The following is a 17,288-nucleotide window of genomic DNA, read 5'->3' on the forward strand; positions in this document are numbered from 1 at the left end:
TGAAAGAAGAAAGATTTTCAAACCTGAATTTTGGGGAGCGTTTTCATTTGTTTTAGATCTATGAGAGGTAGACTGATCAGAGACTATATGTCTCACAAGCAGGGTTTAAAATGTTGCATTTCAAGAAAAGTTGACAAGAAACATTCACATTTTCCCTGCCTGTTTTAAAACATCATTATGTGCTCTTGTGATTTATGGCCTCTCTTGTCATTCTGGCACCTACAATGGATAATATCATTAAAAACTTTTTTAAAGCTTTTATTTATCAGAGCCATGGAAAAATGACATTCCTATTAGCTTTAGTTGGAAAAGTTAGAAAAGCATGTTGTAACTCATTCCAGGTAATATCTTTCTTTTGTATAGCTATTACCCAGACCTATCTAAAGAAACAGTTGGATGTGAATTATTTCAAAATCAGAATAGTCTCTGTAAAATTTGAAATGCACTATGCGCCTCAGGTGCTGACAGCGAAGCCTATGCCAAGCATTTGATCCACGGATACCCGTTTTCCAAGTTCTCCAGATCCTTAGATGTGCATCTCTTCCATTTTTTTCTGTGGCCAATTTTCAAATAGGGGATCGGGAAACAGTTTAGAGATCATAAATCACACTGATCGTTGGGAAATAAAAAGGGTTCCTTTGCTTCTTCAGATGTGGTTCCACACAGTTTTACAAATCTTTAAGCTAAATCAGAAATCCAGACGCAAAATTATGGTGCTTACATATATCACGTCTGTGACGTTCCACGGAGGAACGTGGGGCTGGAAGACCTGACCAGGCTATAAGCTGGCATAAAAAAGCTCAGGTCAACACTGCAGAAAACAATGGAGGAGAGTTTAAAAGTGAGTGTGGTTCCACTGCTGTGTACATGTCTCACTAAGTGACTAATTCAGCCAAAATATAGCATTCACTGCACGCGATCATATTAAAGAACTATCGTATTTGCAACTTTCTCATTAAACGGACCTGGTAATAGTTTCATTTTTACTTTAAAAAATTCCAGTCTTTCTGATAGGACTAGTGACTGCCTCCCCTTTATTTTTACTTGTCTTTATATTCTCCCAGTGTTCTTTAAAGAATAAAAATGAGTTACTTTTCTAATCATAAAAATACATTTAAAAATGCCTACACTGTCTTAGAAGCACTCTTCACATCTTCCTGTCTTCTCGGCTGCTCTGCTCACGTCGGCGTCTTCTCCCTTGACCTTCCTCTAGCACGTTTTTGGGTGTTTTGGTCGTGTGTACTCCTCACTTGCTATAAGTCACTTTCCTTCCCAATGAGGCTGCAGGAGGCTTGACCATGGGGATAATTCATGTGCTTGTTGCTTCTCAAAGTGGCAACGCAACATTAGCACAAAGATGATAATGATGCCCTTTAAGATTTCTTTTTTTAGGGCTTCCCTGGTGGCGCAGTGGTTAAGAATCCGCCTGCCAATGAAGGGGATACGGGTTCGAGCCCTGGTCCAGGAAGATCCCACATGCCATGAGGCAACTAAGCCCGTGAGCCACAGCTGCTGAGCCTGTGCTCTAGAGCCCGTGAGCCACAACTACCGAGCCCACGTGCCACCACTACTGAAGCCCACGTGCCTAGAGTCCACGCTCCGCCGCAAGAGAGGCCACTGCAACGAGAAGCCCGCGCACCATGACGAAGAGTAGCCCCTGCTCAGCACAACTAGAGAAAAGCCTGCGCACAGCGACGAAGACCCAACACAGCCAAAAATGAATAAGTAAAATAAATAAATTTGTATAAAAAAAGAACAAACTAATCCCAAAGTTAACAGAAGGAGGACTATAATAAATATCAGAGCATAAATAAAAAGAAATAGAGAATAGAAAAACAATAGAAAAATCAACAAAACAGATTTTTTAAAGATAAAGTTGATAAACAGCTAGACTAAGAAAGAAAGAAAACAAATAAAATCAGAAATGAAAGAGCAGACATTACAACATATGACAGAAATAAAAAGAATCATAAAGGACTATTATGAACAATTATGAGCCAACAAATTAGATAACCCAGAAGAAATGGATAAACTTCTAGAAACGTACAACCTATCAAGACGGAATCAAGAAGAGATAGCCTAAATAGACCAATAACAAACAAGGAGATTGAATCAATCCTCAAAAGACCTTCCAACAAAACGGAAACAAAGACAACAGACAAAAACCTTCCAACAAAGGAAAACCCAGGACCAGATGGCTTCACAGGTGAATTCTCCCAAACATCAAATAAGAACCAACAGCTACTCTTCTTAAACTCTTTCAAAGAGGAGGAGAACACTCCCAAACTCATTTTATCAGGCCAGCAAGGGTTCACCCAAAAGATCACGTATAATAATGTTGGTAGGAGCTTTATTTCTCTTAGCTAAAAATCTGGAAACAACCTCAAATTTCAGCAACAATTTCAGTAATCAAATTGGGGGGGGGGTTAAATTTACTTTTAAAGAATTGATTTTATTCTTAGAACCGATTTAGATTTATAGAAAATTTGAGAAGATGGTGAAGTGAATTCTCATATACCCAGCACCCACTTTCCCCTATTGCATCTTACATTGGTATAGCCCATATGTTACAACGAAGGAACAAATATAGCATTATATGTTTTGGAAACTTCATAGTTTGTTAAGATCGTCTTAATTTTTACCTAACGTTCTTCCGTTCAGGACCCATCTGGGACGCTATAGTACATGGAGTCATTACAGCTCCCGTGGTTTCTCTGAGTTGTGATAGTTTTTCAGTCTTTCCTTGTTTTTGATGACCTTGACCGCTTTAAGATGAGGTATTTTGTAGGCTGTCCTTCTGCTGGAATTCATCTGATGCTTTTCTCAAAATGAGGCAGCAGTTATAGGTTTGGGGGAGGAAGATCGCATAAGTAAAGTGCTATCTCATTGCCCCCGATCAACATACACACTGTCAACATGATTTATCACTGTTGACACTGACCTTGATCACCTGGCTGAGGTCAGGTTGTCAGGTTTCTCCACTGCAGAGTTACTCTTTTATTCCCCTTTTTCACACTTGACCCTTTAAAAGGCAGTCACTCTGCACAGCGCACACTAAGGAGTGAGGAGTTATGCTTCCTCTCCTTGAGGATAAGGTAAATTCCAGTATTTTTATATAATGGAATATTCAGCAATAAAAAAGGAAAAAAAACACACTACTGATAAAAAGAACAATGTGGTCGAATTTCAAAAAATATTATGACACATGAAACAAGCCAGGCAGAGAAGTGTACCTCCTGTAGGATTCATTTATATGAAACTCAAGAATAGACAAAAATAATCTATGGCCACTGAAATCAGAAGGATGATTGCCTCCAGGGAGGGGGCCTGATCATAAAAGGGGCACCAGGCAATTCTCGGAGGTGATGAAAAGTTCCATGTCCTGATTGGGATGCATTCATTTGTAAAAGTACAGTTAACTGTAAACTTCAGGTGTTGATTTCACTTATGCAAACAATACGTTAACTGAAATATTACACTTAAAAAGAGTCTTTTGCATTTATTATCAAATAAGTAATTAATGGTCTTGGTAAAAGCAGCTTCAGTACAACTGTTGGTGCAGAAGATCTCCTGGATCTTTTTTAATCAATACTTTTTTAATTGAAGTACAGTCGATTTACAGTGTTGTGTTAATTTCTGCTGTATAGCAAAGCGATTCAGTTATATATATATTAATTCTTTTTTTTATATTCTTTGCCATTATGGTTTATCATAGGATATTGAAGATAGTTCTCTGTGCCACACAGTAGGACCTTGTTGTTTATTCATTCTATATATAAAAGTTTACATCTGCTCACCCCAGCCTCCCACTCCATCCCTCCCCCAAGATTGCCTGAATCGTAAATTTCCCTAAAAGACCTGCAATAATAGAAGGGAGTGAGTGAAAGAACATTACTTATTAAAGAAAGATCACTAATTAAACTCGAGAAATTAGAAAAGGAAGACAGAGGACTAAAGATTTACAAAGGAAAATAAACTGCATGAGCGTACAGTAAGAGTGCTGATCTCATAAAGGAACTAAAAATAGAGTTTACAGAGTATCCGACTGCCACGGCAATCCAACTGAGGGGAAAATTTAAGGAGACGGCTGACGCTCTTGCAGCAGGCGTACTTCTAGACCACAGACCAGCAATTTTAGTCTGTCGTACATCTTTTTATAGTGATCTCTGGAAGTTTGCTAAGCCCTTGGAACTTAAGCCCTAGTAAGAAATAATCCCTTAAATTTTAAGACTTTTCAAGGACACACACACAGGTACTAAAGAGCTGTAATTTTAAAAGCACGTGTAAAAGAACATGTGAAACAATAGAGTGTATAACACAGAAGAGTCAGCACAGTTCTCACATGATTGTCTAGTGAGCTGGTGGCTGCATTTTATTTTGTCTGTGTAATTTGAGAAAATCTCTAGGATATTAATGAGAGAACAGAGAAGATCATTAAAAGAGTAGAGGGGAAAAAACTTCTCTGAGAATAAATTTGGAAAATTATCCATCATGCCGTAACAGAGAAATTGTAAAAGCCACTCTCTGTTGGAATACAAAAAGAAAATATTCTGCAGAAGAAATCAGAACCTCAGAAGAACTATTTAACCTCTCCTGGAGCTCTGGGTAGAAACAGTATCTTAGAGAAGACACAAAGGCACTTACCATAAAGGAAAAAAGAACAAGAAACAGGACCTTTACTTTGTATATTTGTCCTTGGGTGGGAAAGGAATCAAGATTCTTAAACAAATGTTTTTCCAGAATCTTTATATTAAATCTAGAACTATAAAAATAATAGCTCAAAACTGGGAGTTTAAAGCTCAGATATTTTAAAATCTTCTTCTTCAAAAAAAACCTTTTTTTCTAGGACTATTATTATTAAAGCAAGAGCCAGACTCTGAAAGACTAAATTAAATGGAAAGGGTTGTTAAAATATGTACATGCAGGCAATCACAGATTCCAGTGAAAAACAGAGAGAATATGGATTTTAATTACATCGAGTTTAATTAAATCCTCCTTCCAGCACATACTTTTTTCGGCACTCATTCATTCTACAAACATTTACTGAGGACAGATACTGTTCTGGGTACTTGGTTTTCAGAGATGAACAAACAAAATCTGCTGTCAAATAACTCACTGTTGGCATTTTTTCTGGATTTATTTTTTTTTGAAATAGTATTATTTCAAGACTGGGAGATGGATAAGATCTTCTCTTAGAATTCCTTCTAATCACATAATTTTGTTAAACATCTTGTTGCCAACTCAAGAGATCAGCATCACTAACTCATCTACATTGGTAAGAGCTTAAATAAATATATAGTTATTGTTGGGCTTTGAGAAGGAATATTGGATTACATACCTAGGGAGCTAAAGCCAACCTAAAGGAACATTTATGTCTCTGTTCTCCTATGGCATGGGGTTTTGATTCCAAAGAACTCCTAAGCTTAAGCTATTTATTTAAGCATTTCTCCACTATCACAACATCAACTGGTTATTGCATTCTATGTGCCTATGATTCTTTCACTATTAGATGCATAAGTATTTTAAGATGTTTCAAGATAAACCTGATGTATTTAGGTAACTGAATGGTTACTCGGGTAACTGAGGGTTGGTTCTCTCTGTATCTCCAACTCCATCTCTACAGACAGAGGCAGAGAGAGAAATCTCCAATCAGGAAATGGCAGCGGAGGCTTTTTAGTCCATGAAACCAGGTCATAATTTTTGTTGTAGATACTGATTTTAACCGATTGCTTTTAACTACGAATACCAGTTCTAATGTACGAAGTACAAGTTCTAAGTGGAGAATAGGGAAATCGGTGAATCAACTCTTTCCATGAGACTCACGGATTGAATTTTGTCTTGATTCTTTCTGAATCTGCCATTCTTATTTTAGCTGAAGTTGTTTTACCTTGAGTGGAACTGAACTGGGCGCGCTTAAGACATTTTCCGGCACCATAATTTAGGATTCATTGAAATTCTTTACTTTGTTTTCTTAAATTGTTTCCAAAAATAACTTCAGAGGCCATTAGGTAAAATCAACAAGAATATTCAACAAAGAAATAATTGCCCCGAGTTCTTATGGCCGGGCTGCGTGGGGCGGGGGCAGGTTTACACACACACACGCACATACACACACTCCACATAGCTGAAAATGCTTCAGTGATTGGTCATTGCTATCAAATAACAGAAAACAGCTGCACTTAGTAAAGTAACAACTGGACTGCAATTGTAACCCTAGCTTTTCATTTGATACTTGGTTGGGGGGATGGGAACCTTCCACCACATATGATACAAAAATATGACCAGCGCCATGATTAGAAAATTAGTGAAGCAGTGAAATCGAGCACCTACCGGTTTTTCGTCTTGCAGTCTCTTCCCTCTGCCCCTTTTGGTCCCATATCGTTTTCCCAAGGTAACGTCAACAAGTATCTCCCCCGGGCACGTGGCCTATCACTTAGGAGGTACTCATATTTGGTTAAGAAAATGCATAAGTGATCTTTTTAAATGCTCACTGTTAACATCTCTAGGAAGTTGAACAACTTTCAGCTTAGAATTGAGGCAGCTAGAGCAAAGGTGTCATTGGCAGGATCACACAAGCTGACGTTCCTTCACTGCACGTAGAGTCTGGGGCTGACTCGATTGGTTGAGTTCGGGTGCTCAGACGAGGGTTCCAGAGCCTTGCCCACCTCTCCTCCCTGACTGCCCCAGCTGCTATTCTCTGACCACACTTCAGCCAGCTTCATACCCTCCTTTCACCTCGTGGTGCTTGAAAACACAACACCCATCCCAACAGCTGGAAGAGAATTTCCAGTGAGGGTTCTGATGGCCAGTCCGTGTGGCACACCATTCCCTGGACACGGCACGGCTGCCCCGCAATGGACAGCATTCCCCCCCAGATGCTGTCTCCCGGCAACCATGGTTACTACCTGAGATTCACTCACTCGCATGGGACCGAAAACTATCTTAAAGCAAGTAACGCAAATAAGAGAACTGGTCGGATAACAGATCTAAGGATATGCTGAACACCGAAGCCTCAAGAAAGACAGGGGTGCGTCTGCACTGCAAAAGCCCAGGAACCAAGGGCTTACATGTTTCCAAGAGCCTTTCCACGTTTTGCCAAGCCTGTTTTCATAGCAGCTGAATTCTCTGTTACAGCAAACTGTCCTTTTCTTGTAGTGGGAATCACGGAAACGTGGGGGAAGACTCTCCCAGGGATAACCACCATGGTAACTTCTCACACCACCCACGAGGGTAAACACTGTTGAAACTTCTAACACCATAGATTAATTTTATTTGTTTTTAAACTTTGTATAAATGGAAATCGTATAGAATGCCCTCTTATGTGTCTGCTTCTCTCAGTTAATATTATGCTTTTGGGATTCTTCCGTGCTATCGCTGTTAGTTGTAATGTATTTGTTCCCGTCGCCATATAGTATTAACTTGTCTGAATATAAAAATATTCTTTCCTTTATTCCATTGTTGATGAAAATTTGGGATTGTTTCCCATTTGGGGCAAATAACACTTTGATGAACTTTCCTCAGGGGAAGTTCACACACAGGTACACCTTTCTTTGGATATATGCCTAGGTGTGCAATTCCAGGTGAAGAATGTTTAGCTTTACTGGACAATGCCACCCGGTTTTCTAAAGTGGTTTTATCAGTTTATGCTCTCCCCAGCTGTGAATGAGAACTTCAGTTCCTTCACCTCCTTGCATACTACTTCAGGTTTTGTTTTATTTGGTCTGTTTGTTAATTCTGGTAGGTAGGGTTATCTCATTGAAGTCTGGTGTGCATTAGGTCACGGTTAATGAAGAAATCTTTTTATTTGCTTATTATCATCTCGCTGTATCACCTACATTTACTGATTTTATTTAGCTATACTAGTTTTTTTAAAATAATGTTTGTCTACTATGTTTTCTATCCATTCTCTTATTTTTCGTTTAACGTTACATATAGGGTGTGTACCCTTCAACTGAAGGACTTAAGGCTATGTAAGTAACGTGTAGTTGCTTTTCTGTCCAGACTGGTAGTCTTTGTTTTTTAATTGAAGAATTTAGGCCATTTACATTTACTGATATATTTGGGTCTATAGCTCACGTTTTACTGTTTGATTCATATTTTCCCCATGTGTTCTTTGTTTCTATTCATTCTTCTTATCTTCTTTTGGATTAACTGATAATTTTTTCGAATACTGCCTTGCATTATTTTTACCATTTGTATTGATTACCACAAAGATTAAAACCTGATTTTTAAATTTATTTTAGAACAATATAATCAGAAATTTTACTGATGTATATTTAGTTATAATTTATTTTATTATAACAAATACTGCATATACATTGGTTATAATATACTAATGTGTAATAGGTACTTTGCTTCCCACACAACTCTTTATTCCTGGGAACTTTTAAAAATTACATATAGCTTCTTCTCACCCTAATGTTATCATACATCTTAGTGTTTTATATACTTTAAGTCATCATACTAGATGATAGGTGACATTTTTATTGTTTTACCATGTTTGTATTTTCTCATGTTTCTACTTTTTGTTACTCTTCATTCTTTTTTGCATTTCCACGTCTCCATCTAGAGGGACTTTGATCTTTCTGAATGGCTCCCATTTAGGTTTAGTTTAAAGCAGCTCTAGATGAAAAGAATTATTTTGATTTTTGTTCACCATAACCTATATCCTTTTTACTTTTTTCTTTCTATTTTACACCTGTCTTTTAGTCTTGAAAATGTTTGCTAGCTTATTTTCTAGTTCAGTCAGTCTCTTCTGCTCTGCTCTCGCTGTTGGGAAGCCTGTCTTTTTTTTTTTTTTTTTAACATCTTTATTGGAGTATAATTGCTTTACAATGGTGTGTTAGTTTCTGCTGTATAACAAAGTGAATCAGTTATACTTATACATATGTTCCCATATCTCTTCCCTCTTGCATCTCCCTCCCTCCCACCTTCCCTATCCCACCCCTCTAGGTGGTCACAAAGCACCGAGCTGATCTGCCTGTGCTACGCGGCTGGGAAGCCTGTCTTTTGACTTCTGAATTCCAATTTTACATTTTCCAATTATAGGATTTTTACTATTATTTTGTGAATTCTACATCGTGTCATCTCCGTTCTTGAACATGTTAATCATGGTTGTTTAAGATCTGTTTATCATACTTTCATTAATTGGGTTATTTGTAAGCTAACACTATTTTTTACCCTTTTCAGCTTTTTTGGTGTGACTGTTAATTTCTTATTGAGAATTAGATTCTACCTAATCTAAGGAAGATTGTTATCCTCCTCCAGAAAGGTTACAATATACCCTCTGGTGGTGAGATTCAGTCAGGGTGCATCATTTTCATCTAATTTAGGACCAAGACGACTGTGAGCTGGGTTGGGTGTTACTGCAGGCTCCATCTCCATCCTTCACTTATTCCTAGAACCTTTCTCCCCAGCTGGCCCACCTCAAGGCCTGGAGTGTCTAACAGAACCTTTCTGCTTCACGGTGCTTGAATACCATTGTTTTTATCTCCAGACGTTTTCAGGAAATTCTATTATGTTTTTCAGTGGCTTTACGCTGAGCCTCTTATCTTCTTAAGAATTCAGTAAATGCCTCTAAGCAAAAAAACATAAACTATAATACATCTCTAGGTCTCTTCTGTCACTGGGAATTTAGCTTCTCATATCCCAGCTGTTTTGAAGTCCCAAACTCCAGTTTCTTTGTCTCCAGTTCTCCGGAACTGCCAGATGCTCTGTTGGTGCCTTACAGAAGCATTTCTCTGCCTGCAGCTTTGGTTCTCGCCTCTGGTCAAATTGAAAAATGCCCAGACAACAGTGACTCTGGGGAAGGTCTTATGTATCTCAGAGGTCTCCTTCTCTCCAGGACCTTGATCCTTCCATTTCTCGTCGCCCTGACAGCTCTCCAGTGTACTCAAATGGTTTCATCCAGTTTTCCTGTTTGTCCTCAAGCTGGAGTTTTGGTCTGCTGCAAGCTCCTTCATAATAAATGGAAGCAGAAGTGTCAAGGCACATTTGATAAATAAAAATGTGTACTTCTTGCATCCATTACTGTTGTTAATAGGTTACCGTCTTTAATTCCAAGGAGCTAAAGCTTCTACACCATTTCATTAGACAAGAGTAAGTGCAATCCTCTACTACTCTCTAAATCAGCTACTCTCTAAATCAGCTACTCTCTGAATCACCCAGAAGTGTTGGTCAGAGTCAACCAGCAGCAAAACATCCTTGTCTTTTACAGACGTCGTTATATTTGGGGTTAGACACTAACTTTTAGTAAGACACACGGCTTACCTCAAATGCAATAGCTTCCTGTGATCACCTCATTAGGTCACCAGAACTGCTATGAAAAATGAAGTTCAGCCTGTTTGTTTGTTCACTTTTCACATGGTAAATTTTGGACCATCTACAAAGTCAGATGTGTAATCTTTGCATGTTTCAAATACATTTCATGCCATTTTTATCAATGTGTAATATGCAGTTTTCAGTCAAAATATACTAATCCCACACTGCTCTATTTATCTATATTTAAAACTTTATATTCTTTACAGACATATGGAAGAAACTTCGTGCCCTTTATCTCACATTCCAAAAGATTTTTGAGTGTAAAGATAGTTCTATTCCATCAGTGATGAACACATAAAATATATAAATAGGAAAATATTTTCCATGTTATATTTTACCTAACGTGTGTTCACATAGTATTAAACGTTTCTCTTTGGTATAACTGGTCTTATCACTTTGAGAATTTATGCAAATGTCATTGAATGAATTCAGGTGCTTGAAGCTCTATTTTAAGGCAACCATGTGATATAGCTGGCTTAGTAAAATGTGGTTTTAGTATGAAAAAGGAGAAGTCGCATGCCAGGACGAGAGAAGTGCTGAGCCTGCTTTATTCTGTTGTGGTCAGGACTCACCTTGATTTTGGTGTCCTTTTTAAACCTCTCTCAAGGGCAACATCAATGACAAGATAGTATATAGTGTCCCTAGGACAGTGAATGACTCTTAAACCATGTTTGCGTGGAATAGTTCACAGGACCAAAAAGAAGCTAGTACATGTCAAGGGACAAATTTTCCAATATTGGGACATCTCTGACATGGAAGCATAAGAGGCATTCTTGGTCTTTAGGAAGACGAGAGGCTCAGGGTCAAACGGTGAGCAGGATTGACTTCAGATTTATATGAAGAAGAACTTTTTAATAATTGGAGCAATACTGTGGTGGGTAAATTAATGCAGGAAGTAGAAAAGCATAAAGCACTAAAGATGTTCAGTGATTTCTTGGGGATGGCATCAAGGGGAGAGTCTAGGTGATTTCTAAAATTTCTTCCAACTCTAAAACTATAAGACCCAGCAATGTCATATGAAGTCAGATCTCTGCTTTCCTTTCCCATTTAATAACTTAACATTTATTTACATGGAACATCAAAATTGGTTTTTCTTTCTTTCGTAATTTGGGGGAAGGATTGGAAATTTGAAGAAGAATAAGCTCTCTGCACAAAATTTTATCATGATGTAGTATTTAGCTCAAATTTCTGCTGTCTGGTCATTTCTATAATCATCAGTAGTAAAGGACACAGGACTCATGGCTAAGATCTTAAATCAAGCGAGGTTTCTGCCTCCTGAAAACCAGGACAGCCTTTCCTCCTGTTTTCCTCAGATTCTCCTTCGGAGACGTCACCAGAAGCATGTTTAACACTCATATTTGTACCAACATCTGTTCAGGAGGATCCAGGAGTTATCTAAAACATCAGAAGATTTCTGTCCTGTGCTCCCCACATCTGTCTGAGCCCTCACCAGAACTACCTGTAATGTCCATATTTCTACCCGGTGGTCTCTTTAGGGCAATCTGCGTTTCTCTCTACCTTGCACCTCAAAACCCTTCCAGCCTCTACCCATTACCCAATCCCAAGACCAATTCCACATTTTTAGCAGTTTGTTACAGCAGTATCCTACTTCCCGGTACCAGAATCTATGTTAGTGTCTCGGGGCTGCCGTAAGTAAGTACCACAAATTAGGTGGCTTAAAACCACAGAAATGTATTCTCTCACGGTGCTGAAGGCCAGAGTCTGACCTTCCCCAAGGGGGTCCTAGGGAGGATCTGTTCCATGCTCTTGGGTGGCAGATCCTCAGCTTGTAGCTGCATCCCTCCACTGTCACGTGGCCCTCTTCCCCGCGTGTCTCTGTCTCAGTGCATCTCTTCCAGAAGGACACCAGTTACTGAACTGAGGACCACTTAATCCAGTATGACCTCATCTTAACTAATTATATCTGCAAAAATCCTATTTCTCACATAAGGTCACATTTGGTGGAGACACTATTCAACATCATTTATAAAGTGTTTAAGGCTGTGCCTGGTACGGAGTAAATGCTGCGTATGTGTTTGCTAAATAAATTGTACTTCACGGCGCTGAAGAAAAGGCAATGACGTTTTTCTGTAAATGAATTAGGACGCAGCCATCGAGTGCCCAAAAGGCTCTGGGTGTCTCTCATCGTTTTCTTCGAGACGTAGCAGCTGAGAGCTGGTGTCAGCGATAGTCACTAAAGGCAGCATGTTTCTCATCGTTTTCTTCGAGACGTAGCAACTGAGAGCTGGTTTCATCGACGTAGTCACTAAAGGCAGCGACACGAAGGAGAATTTTCTGAGCAGCGTTTTCCTGGCTGAGCTTAAAGGTCGGCTGCTCAAACACTTCTGTTTTGGAGATACGACACTTTACAGCATGAATGGAAAAAACTGCCTGGAAGCTAGAGTGTTTTTTACGTAACACCCACTATGTGTACCTTACATTTCATGGTTTGCAGAATGTTTGCTTTAAATAGTAATAGGGCTGCAGAAAGCCTGCCTGATGTGCCTCCTGATCTGGGAATCGCAGAACCTGAGAGAGCTGGCGGCCTGTTGATGGCCTTCCTCGGCTTCTGCTTTGCACACTTACTGGAAGGGCTGTCAAAGTTGGCACAGCTTAAATGTCATTTTTTTAAAATAACTGAGGATCTAAAGGCAGGCTGAGGTTGTGTGTGTGCACGCGTGTGCACGTATGCGGGCACGTGTCAAAAAATGAAAGAGTTTAGCAAATATCTTCATTTGATTAAATGTGAAAATGAACTCAGACTTCACTTAAAATAAGTCGCTTTTCTCAGCCTCCTGTAGGACTGTTTCAACTGAGTTCAATCAAGGTGACACTTACAAGCTGGGACCCTGCCAGGTAAGAATGACATCACACGAGGAATGTTCTTTGGCTGTAGCCCTGCCTCTCCTACATCCTTACCTCCCACCCCCCCGTTTTGTCCTTTGCTAGAACCTGAAATCTGTTCTCATTCCTCTTGGGAGGTCCGTTTACGTTGAAGGCACATCTGGCTTAATTAGGCTGACAGCTGCTCCAGGTACATTGGACGGGGTCCAGGCATCACATGCATTGCCATGAACTTGGCAGTTTAACCTTTCATAAGCTCATCCTTAGGCTGCAAATGAACTCGAGAGATGTGCTTTTATTATTTGTTACTACATGTTCATTTTCTACCTTGCTACCAAAACTGTCATCGGAGAGACCACACTACAAGGCAAAAAGGGCGCTTCCCTCGTGCCAACTGGTGAACAGCAAGGACCCAACTACCCAAACCTGTGAAATCTGGGCGGAAAAGCGTAATAATAAGTGGTCCAGGGCGGTTCTGGGGAAGGGGCTGAGAAAACAATTCCCCTTTCAAGACCCATGGCTTGCGTTTGCTTACATAGAACCCTTAGGCAGTAAAAGAGTGACTACAGTTATTGCCGCTTTGGCCCCAGCCAGCAGAGAAGGTGGTCTTCGGACGCCCCACACGCAGTGACGGTCTCATCCGCACTCCTGTTCCGCCAGCAACGGGGTGACCGAAAGGTTGGCACATGAGGATGGGATGGGGCGGGCTGCTGCAAAGCCACGCAGCCTGTGCTTGAAACTGCCTGCATTGAATGCCTTTGCAGTTGCTTTCATCGGCGTGCACACAGCTTTATTCCAGGAGAGCTCCATGCAGAAAAGCTGAGAACAACAACTGCTCTAGTCACCTCCGCCCCAGCCCGAGCCCAGATTCATAAAAGCAAAGGCAATTCCAGAAGGCCCTTCCAAGGAAAGATGGTTTGCCTTCTCCCACCATACGCACTCAGAGAAGGAGAGTGCCTTGCTGGAGGTTCAGCTAATAGAATATTTGGTTCTCTGGGGGGTTTCCTTTTCCCAAGGAGCCACACTGTTGGCCTTCCAGGGGACAAAGGGAATCTTTCGAAACGGAAGGTCCTTCAGTTTGCCTTCTTCCTTGAGCTGACGTTTTCTACCATTACAGTTAACTTGTCTTTTTCTCCCTGACAATTCACCTCTACTCTGATTGGTCCCCGGAGGTGCACACGGGGCACCAAGTTTCTGACACCACGCCTCCTCCGGGAATTTCACGTTGAAATGCACTTTGTCTTACACAATAGGCCCAGCCGTACATTTTTCACACGCATGTTTTTGTGAACTTGAATTCACCTTTAGATTTTTTTTTAATCCTCATTTTCCTGAGGGCACTTTTTGCGAAATTGATAAAATTCCTAATCTGTAGCATGTAATGGGCGAGTCCCATCAAGTGTGGGTTCCTAGGATTCTCCCGAAACTTAAAGACTTGGTGAAGGGAAAGAAGACCGTCAGCAACGGACGATGTCCCTCAACACTGGGAAGTGAGACTCAGCACACGGCGCGGGGATCCGCTTCCGTCTGGGGGGCCTCCGCACGTCTTCCCACGCCGGAGGAGAAAGGCTTCCCGCACGCCCAGGAACTCGCATCAGCGACCTTCTCCGCCAGGGCAGGGCCAGCCAGCCCCGGGAGCCCTCCACCCTGACCCTGACCCTGACCCTGACCCTGACCGGTCCAGCGGCGCACCTGCCGGGCTGGAGGCTGGGGCCCGTGCATCTCAGCAGCGGGATGCGCTTTGAAAATAAGAGCCGACGGTGCGTGTGAAGAGGGGCGCAGGCTCAGTGTGGGCTCCCCCAAGGGTTCCCGGGGCCTGGCAGCGCTTCGGAGGCTGGGGCGGCTGCGGTGGCTGCCCGAGGTCAAGCCGGAAGGGGTGCCAGGATAGATCTTCCTTTCCGGACGGAAGCGGGCACCCGAAGGCCACTAGGGGCTCAGCTGTCTCCCTCTTTGGCCCAAAGTCCACGGCTGCGGCTCCCAGCTGGCCAGCCCCATGCTCCACCCCCCTCGTGCCGGGGAATGACCAGCCTTGGCCCCCAAAGCCAGCCCGCCACGGGAGAAAGCGCCAGGACGTCAAGGATGCCCGTAAAATCCCAAAGACGAAATATTCAGGTCGCTCATTTCAGTACATAGCATATATAAATAATACTTCTTAGAGATGCTTAGCTACAATTTAAAATATATATATATATATATATTTTTTTTTTACAAAAGTATGTTACCTATCACTATAAAGTTGCTCACAGTGTACAGATAGGACTAAAACAATAAAGGAACAAAATTAGAAAAAGTTTTATCACATTATTTTTCTTGCCCCACCAGCCAATTAAACGAACGGGAACAGTTAACATATCAGATTTAAAAAGTGCACCAGCAATTGGCTCTCATGGATGCTTTGATCCATTTCCTAAAACAGACAAAGAATAAAATTCGCAGTTGAGCAAAAACAAAAAATCAACTTTCAATGTGATGGCAATCAAATCTGTGCTTCTTGATCAAACGCTATCAGAATAACTGACTTCTTTACTTTTTCAAACCTGTGTACAAGTCAGGTCAAATGTCTGTTTTAGTTTATATAACTATTAATAACCATACAATAAAATTTTATGATGTAATGAGACACCACGCCATGAATGTTAGTCATGGACCGTGCACCATGCATTTCTGTCCACTGTAACTCACTCGGCACAGCGGCTAGCTTGTTTATAACAACCCCTCTTGACAACTGGAGTGCTGCCTCTTCCCTGCATATTAATTAGTACATGTGACAGAGGATAACGCCATCTCTGGGACAACAAAGCCTTTCATTCCCCTGAGCCTCTGGGCATCCACTTGGCTGTCTTTGTAGATGCTTTTTCCTCGCTGATTAAATGAGATAAAGTCAGGCCACTTTCTGAGTTCCAGTGAACCGGGAGGGGTAATCCAGCACCCGCTGGAAGGCCGCTCACACCTCCCTGGCTACTCTGTCCTCCCAGCCCGGGAGCCGACCGGGAGCCTCATCTCATGCAGAGCTGCTCCTGCTGGGTTTCAGAGCCACATCTTCATTTTTCAGATTTTTCAAAAAGGCTTTGATGGTCAGCGCTCACAAGTAAGTACAACGCATGTAATTTAAGTCTGAAAAACATGTTGATAGTAAAAAAAAAAGTTGGCTATTTGACTTACTTTAGCTCAAACATCCAGCTATTTGGAAATATCTGTTTTTGACTGAATTGCTCCTCTCATCCAGGTGTTTGGCATTTTGTAGACAAGGATTAAGTGCCCATATTAGCATATAACGTGTCATATCCCTGGACATTTGGGCAAACTAAAAGAAATTGGCTTCTTTCTTAGCATAATCAAAACAAACTTTTCTCATTTCGTTTATAAGGTCACATCCCAAAGGGGAGGTGGGTTCCATGAAACAGTGGTTTTCATCCAGTTGCTACTTGTTTCACTCCGGGGTAAGGATTTCCAGCGAATAAGACATGTGAGCTGAGCAGTCGGGCCCGTGGAGCTGTGAGGTCCCTCAGGACGCTGCGCGTGTCACCTCCATGCAGGCACGCGGCCTCCGCTGGCCGCCCCCAGCTGGTCCCCGGGGAAGCACCTCCCAAAATGTATAGACAATGCAGATGGACTCTCAGCCTCGGAAGTTTCCCTCATTAGAGCTGAGGGTGTGGGAGAACAGAGCCTGGAGCCCTGGCCACAGGCAGGGGCAACAGGCGGGGCTGCGCCATGCCCCGCATACTCCTGGGGGCCTGGCCGGTGCACGGGTGGGAAGAGGATGCTCGGGGATGGAGGCCCCCATGCGAGGAGCTGAGCTCACGTCAGAGCCAAAAAGCAAACTCGCCGTGGACTAAAGCATAGCATGCGTTTGCCCTCTCCTTGCTTGTTTTCTAGAAATTTACGGACACGGGAGACTCTGGGCCAACCCGCTGCAGGTCCAGGCTGGCAGCTGCTTCGGCAAATTCCTCCAGTGAGGTGGATCGGATCCTGGTACGGACGATGACACCAGGGTGGAAGAGAAGTTATTGACAGGTACGCACAGAGACAGCAGGATGTTTGGAAGCAAAGAAAAATTCCCGCAGCCAGCAGTTTCCTGTCTCTTCCCAAAGCCCATGCCAGTGTGGGTGTCGCAGCTGATTCCT

At 41.7% G+C, this 17,288-nt stretch overlaps 1 long non-coding RNA gene across 8 annotated transcripts in view; it reads right to left on the reverse strand.

Annotated features, from left to right (window-relative positions):
• Positions 1 to 17,288, reverse strand: part of LOC109550265 (uncharacterized) — a 219,975-nt gene that overhangs the window by 58,413 nt on the left and 144,274 nt on the right. Inside the window, exon 8 of one of the 8 annotated variants that reach the window (XR_004523016.2) lies at positions 7 to 9,956. The exons of 6 other annotated variants lie outside the window; for them this stretch is intronic. This is a non-coding gene — a long non-coding RNA (uncharacterized lncRNA). Of the gene's footprint in view, positions 1 to 6; positions 9,957 to 16,284; positions 17,287 to 17,288 lie in introns of those variants that run through there. One more of the 8 variants, XR_004523015.2, reaches the window with a different exon arrangement.

The sequence above is a fragment of the Tursiops truncatus genome, chromosome 18 (genome assembly GCF_011762595.2).
Source record: "Tursiops truncatus isolate mTurTru1 chromosome 18, mTurTru1.mat.Y, whole genome shotgun sequence".
Taxonomy (NCBI): Eukaryota; Metazoa; Chordata; class Mammalia; order Artiodactyla; family Delphinidae; genus Tursiops; species Tursiops truncatus.